General features: G+C 38.1%; 1 long non-coding RNA gene across 1 annotated transcript in view; it reads left to right on the top strand.

Annotated features, from left to right (window-relative positions):
• LOC122990309 overlaps positions 1–8894 on the top strand; it is a 114077-nt gene extending 105183 nt beyond the window's left edge. Inside the window, exon 3 of the long non-coding RNA XR_006405313.1 lies at positions 8640–8894. This is a non-coding gene — a long non-coding RNA (uncharacterized LOC122990309). The remainder of the gene's footprint in view (positions 1–8639) is intronic.
• The last annotated feature ends 6496 nt before the right edge of the window (positions 8895–15390 follow it).

Genomic DNA, 15390 nt, shown 5'->3' with positions numbered 1-15390 from the left:
CACACAAACACAATCAGTGCATAGGTTGCTAGCTAGCAACAGCTGAAGTCTGCACTGTTGGTACATTGACTGTTTGGGGCAAATGTACATGGAGTTCAGTGGTCAAATTTACATAAAACGGCATCACAGAGCCGCTAGCATGGCGTAGATTCTCTGTCTTGTTTAACTGTACTTCCCTGCCATATGTTGGATTTTGTGTTTTGTGTATCACTGCTGCCTCTAACTACCCAGTCGCTTATTCTCCTCCCTCAGGCAAACCAGTTTGAACTGGAAATGTACAATGCCTCACTTCCTGTGAAACAGAGGATACAAGTATTTCCATGGAAAAACCTACCTGACACCAGGTTATTAGATGTATGAGGCCAAATGTTCAGTTTACAGAGTGTCCAGGAGGGACACACACATCCATCCGTGTGTGTGTGTGTGTCTGCCGTCAGCACTATTAGGCCAGTGGACATCTGCCTGGCCCGTGTTTGCAATCCCAAGTAGCCTGAGCCCAACAGCTACATAATGAGGGTACAAAGCAGCTGGTCTCTGTATGTGTCGATGTGTGAGTGCGTCCTTGCCTTAAAATGTGGACACAAAGCAGTCATTAGGTGTGTTTGTGTGTGTGTGTTTAGCAGATAGTCAGGACACAAAGCAGCCTTTATTGACAGAACGAAATTGTCCCGTTCCCCGCTGAGAGGGCTGTCTCAGGACAAGGGTTTCTGTGTGTGCATGCGTGTGCGCGTGCGTGCGTGCGTGCATGTGTACGTTTAAAGAATAAGGTCGACACGAACCATCGTCATTTGGATGCATGTGTGTGTTTTGAAGTGTGTGCATGCAGCCGTGTCTCAGTGTAGGTGTTTGTGTGTCTGTTTATGTGTGTGTGTATGCATAACTGTATGAGGCATTCGTCTTTGTGTGTGTGTGTGCATGCGTGTGTGTGTGTGTGTCTGTCTTAGGACTGAGTGTCTCATTCACAAATAGTTTCCACCACAGGTCAATAGCAGTTGCTTGGAGGCCGGTTGAGTTTGTGTGCCAGTCGGCATGCACACGCACACACACACACACACACACAGTCACTCACTCACAGCCCGGGCTAGAGGTGGCTGTGTTTTTTAGAAATCTCAGCACAGCAAGTGGTATTCAGCTTATTGCGAAAGCGAAGTTCCAAACAAGTGTGTGTGTGTCAGTGTGCAGGTCCTGTGTATATACATGCATTTCTGTCTGTACATTCTTGCATGTGTGTGCATGTGTGTGATATTCAAATTCAGCTCCTTGCTCTGGGTCAGTGGACGGTGAGTGTGTGTGTGAGTTTTGTCTCTTTCGTAACATCCTTCAGCTCCTGCAGTTCAGGACTGACGGACAAAATCTTGGATTTGAATTTAAAATTCACGTCATTTTCATCAAAGAAATGAATTAGCACATTTTATTTACAAATTTTAGCAGTTTCGTACAGATGAGGTTCACTAAAAAAAAACAGATTTTTTTAAAATTATTTTTCAAACATAGTAAATCATCTTGATTTATTTACACCCTATTATGTTCCTCCTAAACAAAACGTTGCTCTCTTTGCTGCTGCACACTGTTCACCACATTTTACACTATTTACATGAGAAAAAACATACTGATGGTTAGCAGGTTTAGTTTAGTGTGTTAGCGTGCTAATATTTGCTAAGTAGCTACATAACACAAAAGGCAGCTGAGGCTTGGTCACATTTGGTAATTTTGGACAGATTGAAATTTTTACTTAATGAGGATTCAAGATAAAAAGTTGTTTCAATTGATCCTTAAGGGGAATATGATTCTCTGTCTACAAGCCAAGATTGTCAACCTGCTGGTGGTGCTATAGAAAAAGTCAGAGGATCAGCAAAGTCATTAGGGCTCATCTTCAGGGGAACACGAATGTCTGTGAAAACTTTCATGACAATCCATCAAATAGTTGTTGAAATATTTCAGTTTTGAAAAATGTGGTGGACCGACAGAATGAAAGGAAATGGGGAACCCAGAATATTTCAACTTTTTAAAAATGAAAACAGTAAATAATGACCCTTCCATGATTGGGGGGACACAGATTTAAAATATTGTTAAAATTCAAACTATAATTCTGCATCCTCAGGAGACTGCAGTCCCTTCAAAGAGTGAAATCAGAACAGTCAGCTGCTCCTTTCCTGTGTGTCCTGCTTTTCTGGCGAGCGTGCCGCCATTCATTCACATCGCTTTGTGTTTGTGTGAGTGGCAGCAGCTGAATGACTGTCTGCTCGCGTGCAGGTGAAAACAGATACTGTAGCTGCGTCTTATCTGTCACTACAGGTTGTAGCTGCAGCTCAGTGACATTGTTTTCCCTCCTCGTCTCTGCTGGTCATTGTCGTACCTCCGGCTCATCTGTCTATGGCAACAACAGGAAGTCTCAGGTGTCAATGTGTGTACTAGTTTACTTGTGTACTTGTATACATGCTTTGTGTTGTTTGTGTGTGTGTGTGTGTGTGTGTTACTCATGTATTTAACAGGCCCTGAGTGACATCATTCTGAAGTATGACATGTGTACCTTAAGGTCACTGTGGTCAGAGTTAATGAGGACAAACTGGTAAATAATTAAGCCGCCTCATCATGAACATAATGCAAAGTTGCCTCAGACACAGAATTCAAACATGAGGCAAGAGGCAGTCAAACAACAGAGGATTCAAAATGTTTGTTCTTTTGAAAACACAAACCTAAACCTATTATTATTGTTATTATTATTATTATTATTATTATCAGTTTAATTATTTCAGCTTCGCCTCTAAGACACCTGTCAGTTCGGCATATGGCTCTAAATACTACAATACTCATGATCCTCAGAGAAGAAACCCTGTCACAGCTGCAGCAAATACCAAAAAAAAAAATATTTCTTTTGTATTCGTGAACAAAAAAACGGTGCCACAATTGCCAAATTCATCCAACCCAGAATTTTAAAGTCAACTGATTTAAGCTACAGAGCGTATTCGTCTAGCGCACCGTTAGCAGCGCAGGTAACAGAATCTGAAGCTCTATGATTGAATGTTTCTTACCAAAATGCATCTTGAAAGTTAACTTTGCATTTTACTTTTTTTTGTGTGTAGAGGCTTGTACCTTTGAATGTTTTTAAAAGAACCAGATTTTTGCGGTTTTTGCAGTTGTTCATCTCTTGAACTGATGATTCAACCGAAAAAGTTTCATATCCATCGGTCCAAACGTCCAAACCAGTCATTCTAAAGGAGAGTTACAAATAATGCATTATTTTATTTAATTTGTAGGACTTGATGAGTTTATTTGTGTAGTCCAGTGTCACTTAAAATGTCTTAAAAGGCCTTTCAACCCTGCAACTGGGCAGGTTCCTGATCCAGCCCAAGAAGTCTAAGAAGAAAAACGCTGATCCTCTTTTATGTTAAACTTCTCTCATGTTATGCCAGTTAAAACTCTACCTTAGTCGGGACACTCGCATCAAGGTTTTAACCATTCTTTACAACAATAATATGCATCTTGGTTTAGTGATGTGACATTTGAGGAACATTCACTTGTGTTAGCAGCAGGACGTGGACATACGATATAAGATCAGACAGTATATGAAACAACTTACTCATCCCCCCAGTGCTGTGGATGTAAACACCACCATGTTCATGTATTTTCCAAACAGTGTTCATATGTCAGAACATGAGATATTTACATCTGCAGTAGGCGACTCGATTCGTAGACCAGCAACACATCAGTAGAAAACCTTCTCTATGACTTCAGTTTCTAGGTCCTCGCCTACGCCAACATCACAATGTATATCCTGGAGCTTGTGAATGAGTGGCCTTTCAGTGTGTGAGATCTCAGAGCTATCCCATTACATGACGTGTGAATTATTCAGGGGTCTGGTCATGTTTCCATGGGTGAGCACGTTGTCTCGTGCCAGCATTAGCTTTGTGACCTATATCATGTTCTCAGCCTTTATGTTTACTTGTACAGCCTCGAGTGGAAATAAATCTGTCAGCGTTGTTCACCCACCACGAATGTAAGACTAAATTGGATCAGATGAGATATTCTCTCTGATCCTGACATATAATACATACAATAAACATGTAACTCGTTTAATAAAATCTTAATAAACTCTGACAACCAGAATATCTTTTAAAGTTCTTGTGATTTTGATTCTACTAACAAATCCTGCTTTGTAATAGGTCTTTAGATTAGAAAAGGATCTTGGTCAACTGTGGTTAAGGTATGATTAAGTTTGTGAAAAAGTGAGGTACAGATTTAAAATAATACAGCTTTGGAATTAACAAATAGAAAGTATAATAAATACCATTTTTAGAAAGAGCATATGAAAAACAAGTTCAGTAAGTATCTTCTATGTCAGGATGAAATACTCCGTCAGAAGTGACGTTGTAAGCTAATAATAATAACTCCTACGTGTTTTCATTGTCTTGATTGCCTGTCACAGTGATAATGGTTTTCTATGAGAACAAGATTTGACTGACACGCGGTTTAAAGCTTCTCTGTTTGTTTAACAAAAGTCAGGAAAGTAACAAATGGTTGCAGATGTCAGTTTCAAGGTGCCAGTTTAACGTCATGAGCTCTGACTAAGCTCTTGTAAATTGTAGGTAAAAGCAGTCAGGAATGTTGAAGGTTAAGCAAGTGAGTGACTGTGGAGACAGCGGGCGACGCACCAACAAGCTCGATAATTACTGTACAGATCAGACTGTTGTCTTTTGATCGCTGTGTTCAATCCAGGTTAGAAGTATAGCCTGTTTACTTTTTAGTTTGTTTAAGAAAAGTTGTTTACAGTCCATATTTTATCATCATTATATTCATTCTCCTCATGGCAGTAACTTAGAATACAGGTGAACACCACCTGTTTCAATAACAATCACTTGAATAAAGATTTAATTTTTTGTTTTTTTCAGTAGCATTAAGTTGGGAATTTCAGTCCAACTAAGATGCAATAAATGTAAACTGAACCAAGATGAGATTTCATTTGAGTTCTGGTCATTCTGTGCAGATCTAAGGAATATATCTCAGATCTAATCATGTGTAAACAGAGCTTTCACTCATTTGACCTCTTTGGCACATTAACCGTTCACTCTTAGAAATGTGTTAATCAACCACAGCTACGATTTAGAGGAACAGTTTGTTTTCCCATCCATGTTTTTTTTCTTCCTTTTCACACTCTTGCTCCAGAAATCTCAAAAATTAGCATTTTTTGGACACTGTTTATATTCATAATAACAAATTATGTGTGTGCACTGATGTAACAAGACAGTCTGATCAGGTTCAGCTGAACCTCTTGAACCTCCTGAGAGCAGTTTTAGCTCAAAACAACTGCTGCATTTCAGAGCAAACATCTGACACTTCTGGCTTAAGACTTAACTACTTGGAACTCACATTTCCAGACATTCAAGCCCTTCTAAAAAAGGCAAAAAAAGGTGCTCAGCTTGTTATCGCTACAAACATATAAAGTGTAATTTTCCTTGTCACACTTTCCGGTCATTGTAAACATGGACTTGCACCAAGTTTCATAATGGCTATTTTGTCTGACTTGTAAATATTGAACCTTTGAAGCTTTAACTTCCAGGTTCTGACTTGATCATTGAAATTCTTCCAGATTTTCACCTTTTGCATTTTAGGGATATTTGTGCAAACTTTTACATCAGAATGCAAAAATACTATTAGGAACACTTTGAGCCCTGTGTTTAAGGTTTTATTTCATCATAACTAATAGAAGTGTCATATTATTTGGCAGTTAGTCTCCTTGGATGAATAGGAAGAGTAATGTAAAATATAAAATATTATGTTTTGAAAGAGGCTGATCCCTAGTTAAGGTTAAATCTTTGTGCTGAGGAATGATACCCGACCTTTTTATGAACTATGGTAAGGGAGGCTGACACAGCTGCTGTTTTGTCAGTTCACTGTGTGCCGGGCACCTCCTGGTTGTTATTAGTCCGTGACTCACAGAGAAAATAAAAAAATAGCTTTGTTTGATTTTATGTGGTTGGAATAACCTCAGAAAAACGATTTTCTAATCAGCAATAATCACTGTGTTTTGATGAATCGGACATTTCAGAGTATTTGAGCCAATGTTTGACACAGACAGACACATGTGGATGCTATTGCGAAGGTAAAAAAAAAAAATGACAATGAAAACAACAAAGATAGTGTGTTTAAACTGGCTGTTCTGATTATTGTAATTAGATGATGGGGAAATTGAGATGCTAATGATGGACAGCAGTGACACTCTGTTCAACTTTATTCCAGCTTAGCTGCCTCATTTTGGACTGGAACTGAACCTGAATGAATCTTTATTTTGTTCAATGAAATAAAATAAAATATTCCCTGTTGCCATGAAATTGAATTATGTAAAGAAGGTAAAAGAGGCAAAAAAAAAGAAGCAACATTACTACTTTATTTTCAACAATAAGAAAGGGAGGTTTTTTATTTATGTATGTAGAAGCCAATACCAAAACCTCTATCTGATACTTTGTTCTTGCTCAGGAAAACCCAAAAGATATTTGGTTTGACATCACAGAAGACAAAGAAAAACATAAAATCCTCACATTTGAGAAGTTGCAACCAGCAAATGTTTGGCATTTTTGTGTAAAAAAATGACTACAATGATTATTTGATTAATTTGCAGTCAATTGACTAATCAATTCATCCTCGAAGCTCTAAAATTTAGGGCGCTTCAGCAGGGCAGACGCTTTCTGACACAGACACTTGAATCCAGATCCTCCAGATGAACATAGACCTGAAATATACAGTTGGCTGTTCTGTGTGTTACATATCTATAATTTTGTGAAAATTGGGAAACTTTCTGGATAGATGCTGCATTAAATTGTGTCCAAGGAATTTCAAAACAAACCGAGATGGACAGTCTATTAAATTCTGTGCATTCTTGTGATGGTTACACACTCCATGGACTAAAACCCTCAACTGCTGATTAGTGGAAAAAGAGACAAAGATTCTTTGGAAATGTTTTGCGTTATGACTATAGATGTTTCTGTTGAATTGCGCCTTTTCACTTCTTTTGTTTGTTTGTGTTAGTACAGGCCAGTGACAGCGTGAGAGGAAGCTGTTGTGATTCCTAATGGGCACCAGTAGACGTTAATAAAAGCCATTGATCACTTAATGCCTCTTTATGATGATGATTTAACAAACACAAAGAACCAAACAGGGTCAATAAGAAAAGAAAAGAAGCTGGAAAGTTCTGGTCCTCTGGAACTTGATCAAGGGCGTGTTTTATACAGAAAAAGTTTCTTGGGGTTTAGATTCCATCATTTAAGAGATTATTAGCATAACTGCGGCTCTGTAGCCTCATTAGCGTTAGCTGTTTATTTTGGAAAGAGTTGGACAGGCGGCGTTTTGGCCTGAAACAGGAACACTCAGATTGTTTGTTAAACCACATTCAATCTGGATCCATTCTGACATCAGCCATTTACATTTTTGCATTTTTTCCTGTTTGTCTTTTGTGATGTTTGGCTGGATCACAACAGCTGGGCCAGCCCTATAAACGCCCAAGACTGTGACTGACTGACTGATGGTTGTGTGTCGAGGGTAAGCCTAGATTTGCAAAACTCTCACAAGCCGCATCGAAATATTCTTGTCTCTCTGTTTTATGATGTGACAACGCTGTGGTTAAAGTCTGGTTAGGTTTAAGCACAAAAACCACCCAGTTAGGGTTTGAGAAAGATCATGGTTTGGGTTAAAATGATCACTTGAAACGTTGTGTGGGATAAAGTTACTATTAACTACAAATCCTGTGAGAGTTTTGCAAATCTATGGGTTACCATCTAGACCATCGGTCAGCCAAATGCCGTCAACTCCAGTATCTGTTTCAAAGTAGAAGCCCTCTTTACTAGGTTTTGACCTAGTGTTGTTGTTTTTCATTTGATCTGTTCGCTTTCTTTCTGCCCGCCTTCCCTATAAACAGATCTCTCTCTCTCTCTCTCTCTCTCTCTCTCTCTCTCCAACAGTTTGGGAAATCTGGTTGTTTAGCTTCGTATTCACAGTCAGATGAGGAGATAGTTATCAGTCTCAAGTTTCTTTATCACGAAGACAAACATGTTTAGACTAACTTTGCACAAAAGGAACATGAAAACATCTCGGTTACAAGAAATCTGCCTTCCAAACAACACAAATAACATATCTTACAATTACAAACTACAGCAAGAATCTAATAAATTCATATACAAATATTTGGTTTGTTTTATTGTTTTCAAAGTAATTTTGTATATTTATACAGTGTGCAAAATTAGATGTATGATATTTTTTCCAATTAGTTTTTGATTCAGATCCCAGAAAACTCAAATGTTCAGTTTTCTGAGTTAGTAAAGGTTTATTTATTATTTATTGTTTTATTGATAGGTAACAAAAACACAATATTCAAAGCTAACAGGTCTAACATTCAGGTTTAGACTGAATAATTCAGCAGATACAAGAATCTCAAGTAGAACATGTTGTCTTTTGTGTCCACATAGTAACACATCTTGTTTATAACACTTCTTACACAAAACTTTTTTTTTTTTTTTTTTTTTTTTTTTACATTTCTCAGCATGAAATGTCTTTTCCATGTGTTTTATTGAGCAACATGGTGCATGTAAGGACAGCACACTTTTTTTTTTTTTTTTTGTACTGACTTTGGACTTTTTTTTATAACACAGGAAACAAACAAATGGATAACATCTCTCCTGCATCTGTTCGCTGAAGTCTTCCATCTGTTTTGGCAAAGGAGGGAAAAGATAAATTGATTCAGACCAGATTTCAAAATGCAATGCAGAAGTGTTTTAAGTGTGTTTCTATGCACAGACTTGAGATTTATCATTTTGTTAATCCAATATGAATGTACTTAACTGACAATCAGCCATATTAAAATGATAAACTATCAAAAAGAAATCCCCCAAAGCCTCTTTACATTCATCAAGCTTAAGGAAGTATCAGTAGGAAATTTTAAAGGGGAATTCCAAGACCTGCAAACCCTCTAAGAGTTGTTCACTGACTCTAATTGCTAGAGCAGTCCTTCTTTAATGCTTCAATACTTGCTATTTTGATAAGCAAGACTCAAGCCAGAAATCAGTCTCACTAAATAAGTAGATCTACATCGTTTGACCATATTTCATGTTAAAGCTCCATATCTCTTTATAGCTACAGTTCAAAACTGGATTGCATATTAATCTTTATGGCAGACATTGTGAGTTCTGCAGCGTGATGTCCTGAGGCATCGTAGTACTTCCAAAGAAATCCTCTTTGAAGTGTTTTCACCGTGGAAAGCTTTTATGCTTAGTTAGATCTTGTCAGCTGAGCCGTAGACTCAGGACAGAAGAGAAGCTGTTTTAGACACTTTTTGCTTTTTCCTCTCCAGACGCCAAACATCAGCGTTTCTCAAAAGAGTCGAGTAGACAAAAACAACAACATGGCAGATACCGGCTCATGATACTGTAACGTTTGTATTCTCTATTCATTAGAGGCAGACAGGTATATCTTTTCAGCCTTTACAACTCTACAAACAGGTTATTTCGGCTGCTGTCATGTTTGAAGCGGAGGAGGATACAAACTTCAGGGTGAGTCATTGCAGTTTTTGTGGGCTGCACTTTCTCACCAACACGGATCGTATTTCCACCTTTGGCTGCAATCCGATCACGTTCATATATCATATCATTGTACTGCATGTCGTGTGGGTTTACACTCTGCACGAACTTGTTTCACCTCATCCAGACAAAACGTTCAGATTTATATCACATTATGATGGGGATGGCTGCACAAACATATGCTTTGATTACAGTGTAGACTTAAAGGAGAACTCCACTGACTTTACACATTAATACCAGTTTACCAGTTTACACAGAGTACTACTCAGCCCATGAAAACACTTGTATAATCTGAGACTCTGGAGGAGGAATGTCAAGTTCATTGCATGTTACACTGTTCTAGATGGGTCTAATAAAATCTCAATCTGTATCAGTTTGAGGCATGTCAGATGATGCGATGAAACCCTGGTGAATTATAGCGCTACGATGTTAATAGAACAAAAAAAAAAAAAAAAACAGGTGCAGATCTAGAGAAATATCTTTAACTCACACCATCCATTTGCAACGCTCTCATATTTTGAACATGCAACAACATAAACTGGCCAAAGCACTGTAACTTCTCTGCACCAAAAACCTCAAAAAAGAAGAGGAATGAAAATTGTAAAATTGATTTTGACAGCCCGTCTTTGTTCACAAAAGCTTGACATCAGTCATTGCTGGACTTTTTACAATATGATCTAAGACCACAGTGTTTGATCCTTTGAAGCACATTTCTCTCACAAATATTAAATGATACCCAGGACAACCCAAATCACACTGCGTAAAGTTTTGTGTTCATTGGATGCAGCCTTTAAAATCTTTCCCCTCTCAATGCTTGCTCAACAACATTGTTAGCAAACCACAAATAGAGCTCTGGTTTCCCAAAATGTAGGGCGGTCGTCATATAATGAGGAAACAGATCTAAGTTCTGAGATAACCTGAGGGAAGGGTGGAACATTTAATATGTTATTTTGTGCAACTGTCTAACTTACATACTAGTCTAAGAGAAAAAAAACATCAGGTAAACATACTGTACCTGAAAATAGCCCCAGGTCCATAATCAGGTCACATCAGAACTGTTCAACTGTAGATTTTGTTCTCCCCCCCATTGGTGCAGCTCTGTTAGTTAATGAAATATCTCAATATTTTTTTGCTTTGATGTTATCTAGGGTAAAAGACTTCCTTCTAGAAAGTTCACAAGTCCTGGCAGAAACTTGGAAAACACTAAGCCTGAACAAATCCCAAATCAGCTGCAAGCTAATAGATGAAATATGATTGCTTAGGGTTTATGACTGGGATAGTAACACCAAATCACTCTCAAAAATATTGCCAAGAGGTACACTCCTCCATGTGTTGTGTGTTTTCTGTGTGTGTGTGTGTGTGTGTGTGTATGATTAAAAATGTTATCCTTCACCTGCTGACTGTCTGTCATAAAATATTGAACAAACACACACAGAAACCCTTCAACTTTTAGTGAAAATACATCATTCAAGCATCCATATAGTTTCATGAAACACATACACAAACTGCTGGTCAAATGGAAGAATGATAACTTTTTACCTGTCACTATAGTAACAGTGCCTTAGTCAGACTTTTAGTGCGTCTGTGGGACCAACACTTTCCATGGATGGAAATTAGCTGCAGATATTCATGGTCAACGGATGATGGACACTAATGTGACCTCCTGACCTTTTCATAATTCTTGAATGTTAAGCCTTAATACTGATAAAGGTTGCCTGTTTCCAGACCTCTCAATCGCAGCCCACATGATTTGTTCAACTGCTCAAACTACTTTGTTGTTGTGGTTGCTGGCGGCTGTTTGCCCCCTTTGGAGAAACGATTGACCAATCACAGTTTTGTAGCTTGTTTAAGATTAGTGTGGTCCTCTTTCTGTGCTTGAAGAACAGCTGCATCCATGAAAAATAGTGACAGCAATACAAAGGTCCACAAAAATGGGAACAAGCAGGAGTTCTGTCCATCTACTTACAAACATGACAACTCTTAAATCTACATATTTCTCAGAAAATCTCAGAAAAAGGTCAACTTAAACTCTCCTGTCAACCACTACCACAGTTTACACTTTGACTGAGAATGACATCCGCAGGAGGGATACATTGTTGTTACTGTGTGTTTTTTTTTTCAATTATTATTTCTTAGTTTCCTTATTTTTATCCCATTTTACTGTTTTTCCCTCTGCTGCCTTCAATTTCACATGAAATTCTGTTGTAATTTCATGAATTTCCCTGCTCAGTCAGCTGTGTCCAAAGTAACCCAGATGCAAGTGGAATCAGCAGTCAGCTTTTAGAATCTGCCTTAATATGGTGTAAAAAAAAAAAATTACATAACATCCACATAAGCCAGGATCAGTGTCATAAAATACCTCAAAATAGCACACGTTCTGGGACTGAACAAATGCTGCTTTCATGGTGAATTTGACTGCTGTCAGAGCCGGTGCCTGATGGTGTGGTTGGTTTTTACTGTTGACCTAACATCCATGTCATCAGGGACCTCCGAGCACATTTACACACCTACAGAGATGTGTGTGTGTGTTTGTGTGTGTGTGTAAAGGTGTCTTTGAGGTCTGAATTGTTGCATCAAATAATTTGCCATCATAGTTTATTCTTTAATTGACTTACAATCGATCAATCAGTCAGTCAAGTCCTTATTTTGGAATTATGCACTTCACTCTGACTCACATTGTCATTGGTATTTATTCTCATTTCTTTTTGGCTGTGCTGCTACGGATGGAAGTTTTGTGTTGTTTGTCTGCCACTTTGGTCGAGACTGAAATATCTCAATAACTGTTTCCAACTCAATGAATCCAACTAACTTTTCCTCCATTTTTGTTTTTTTAGAAATGTCTCCACATCTACTAGATGGATTGGCACAAGTTTTTGGTTCAGACATCCCAGACAATAAATCCTAATAACTTGTGATCCCTGAACTTTTCATCTCGCGCCATCGTAAGGTCAAAATTTTAGTTTGTCCAATTCTTATAAGCAAATACCTGCAAAACTAATGACAGTTCTTCTCCAGCCTCAGCTGTATTTAATGTAACATGCTAACACTCTAAACTGAGATGATGAGCATGGTAAACATTACAGCTGCTAAATATTTTAGCAGTGTCATTGTGAGCATGTTATAACACTGATGTTAGCATTAGTTTAATCCAACACATGGACCCTTTGATTCTGCCGCAGCCGTGTGTTGATGAGTTTTTCACCTTTTTTGTGTTGAGCTCAACAATCTTCTCAGCATTAGAAACAATCCACCATGTTTTTTCACTTTGTTTCTCATGTTTTTCATACCCTCTGTTCTGTTTGTGTAGTTTTTATTCCACATTGATACAACCTCTGCGGTATTATTACTACCCCTGCATATCCTGGGTCTGTCTTTCTACACAGATATTTTGGAAATACTCCCAGAATGCTCTTTTTTTTTTGTTGTTTCACCCTGGTTAGATCTCATACACCTTCAGTCCTGTGGACACTGTGTGCACTCACCATCATTCCACAGGAATATATGTCAAAACAGATCAACACTTGAGTGACCTGCTGAGCATTAATGGCCTGTCTGTTTACTTGGTAACTGACATGGATATAAGAGATTTCAAGTGGGAATGTCTACATCCACACACACACATACACACATATGCTCTCTCAGCTTTTCACTCTCACTCTCTATAAAGGAATTTACAGACTAGAGACAACTTAAATTTATGAGAAGTTTCTCTTTTAGAAGCCATGTGAATCCAAACAAGTTCAAACTGATGGCATGTTTGTCTTCTCTGTTATTTTGTGTCCTAGCAAGTAATTTTATATCACTGCACAAGTTCAGCCTGTGTAACAATCACTCAGACTGCGGACTGTAAAAGGAACGAGAGTTTCTTTGAGGTCTACAGCATTACACCAACAGAAGAATTTAATTTTGGCAGTATCTACGGTGTGAGAAGGCTGTTCATTGAAAAATAATTCAGGGCACACAGAATACAGATCTAAAATCAGTTTTCAATTTCATGTTAACTTGGAAACTAAATGTTGTATTATTTTAGTCTTCCAGATATCATTTTTTTGTTTAATTAATTGCATCATTGTAGTTTCACCAGTGCAGTTCATTTGCTCATATAAAAGTAATACAACTATCTTAAACAGATTTTAACATACAGTTTTTAAAGGTTTAAAAAAATAAGGGGCATTAAACAAAAACATCCCAACTCATATGAAACTGATATTTATTCAGCTTAACTTAAATGGTAAAAAGAAAGTCTCGTTGTTGTGACCCAATAAAAGTCTGGCTCACAATCCCTTGTAAAATAGTGATCTGCAGAGGTGCTGATAGGTGGATTGGACAGAGCTAGGCTAGTAGTTTCCCTGTTTCCAATCTTTATGCTAAGCTAAGCTAACCGTCCATTGGCTCCAGCTTCATATTAAATGGACAAATTAACATAGATCTTCTCATCTAATTCTTGGCAAGAAACCAAATGAGTGTATTTCTCAAAATGTCAAACTATCCCATCATTTTTACTTACTCATAGGTCGTTTTAAGAGTTTGAACAAACCAGTTCTAGTCATCAAGCCTCCAGTCATCCTCTCCCTTCAAACCCTTCCTGTCACCAAAATTTAGCCTGGTGGCTGTAAACATATGAAACCAGCCGTGATGTGAACATGACAGTTTAAACAGCAATTACATCTCTGCCCAGGGCAGTTAGCCTCTCCCTCCACTCCACCTCAGTCACCTGAGAGGAATTATCCTCTCACACCTGCCTGTACGCACCTTTTTGCATACCTCTCTGTCTGTTTGCCTGTTGGTCAAACTCAGACTCACGCAGAGCTACAGATGCATTTGAATGTCCACAGACTTCATGGAGATAAGCTGTGCGTGCAGGAATGTTCTGTCCACTGGCTTCTGAAAAAATCTGTTGCAGGGAAACAAACAGCAAAACAGCCACCGCGTAGCATCCCATTATTACCAGTAATTACTTCCCAGCATCAGCACACCTGTCTGCATGTCTGTATGAAATGTCCCTACATGCCTGCATTACCAAACATGTAGAAGCCCTCATTATTTCCTGCAATTATCTTCCGCACCTGCCGACCTGTCTGTCTACCAGATGATCTGTCTATACGCAAATATACGCTTTCTCTGTCACCGTATTTGGACTGTGGAAACAGGAAACAGGAGGAAACCCCACAAAAAACATGCAGATAGCATGTAAATAAGTAGAATGCTACAGTGAATGTAGGGCATTTAGCTAAAGCAAATTTGTCAAAATATATGAATGTTACAAAATAATGAAAATATTCTCGACATATACTCCCTTTCTTTAGGAACTTACATAATATAATTTTATGTTTTTCCATGATTTAATGCACATCATGCAACAGAGGACTAGACTGTGAGTACTGTTCTTTCTTTTGAATCTAGATCTTTATAAAGCTTCATTTCCACCTATTCAAAGTCAGTAAATCAATGTTATTTATTGTTATAACTTGAAGCAATTGACACTGATCTGACAAGGCCCATGATTTATTTTAATGCTGTAATACCAAACAAGCAAACGTTCATACCCGCGGGTTTATATAATTTTATATTTGAGGAGTTTTTTGTCTGCTACAATCACATCCCCACACCTACTCCTCTAATCTTAACCCCAAACTACCCCCAGAAGTGAGGATTAGCTAAAATTACCTGGCTTCAAAAGACAGTCAATCACACAGTAGACAAACAATAATACCAGGTGAACCCCCCGAGCTTCAGGCACGATGCCCCCCAGAAAGAGAAAATCCATCTTTAATGAGAACGTAGAAGAATTCTGTTTGTGTTCAGTTATTCTGACTTAACCAACAAT

This window comes from Thunnus albacares, chromosome 10 (genome assembly GCF_914725855.1).
Source record: "Thunnus albacares chromosome 10, fThuAlb1.1, whole genome shotgun sequence".
Taxonomy (NCBI): domain Eukaryota; kingdom Metazoa; phylum Chordata; class Actinopteri; order Scombriformes; family Scombridae; genus Thunnus; species Thunnus albacares.
This window is presented reverse-complemented; position numbering and strand designations above follow the sequence as displayed.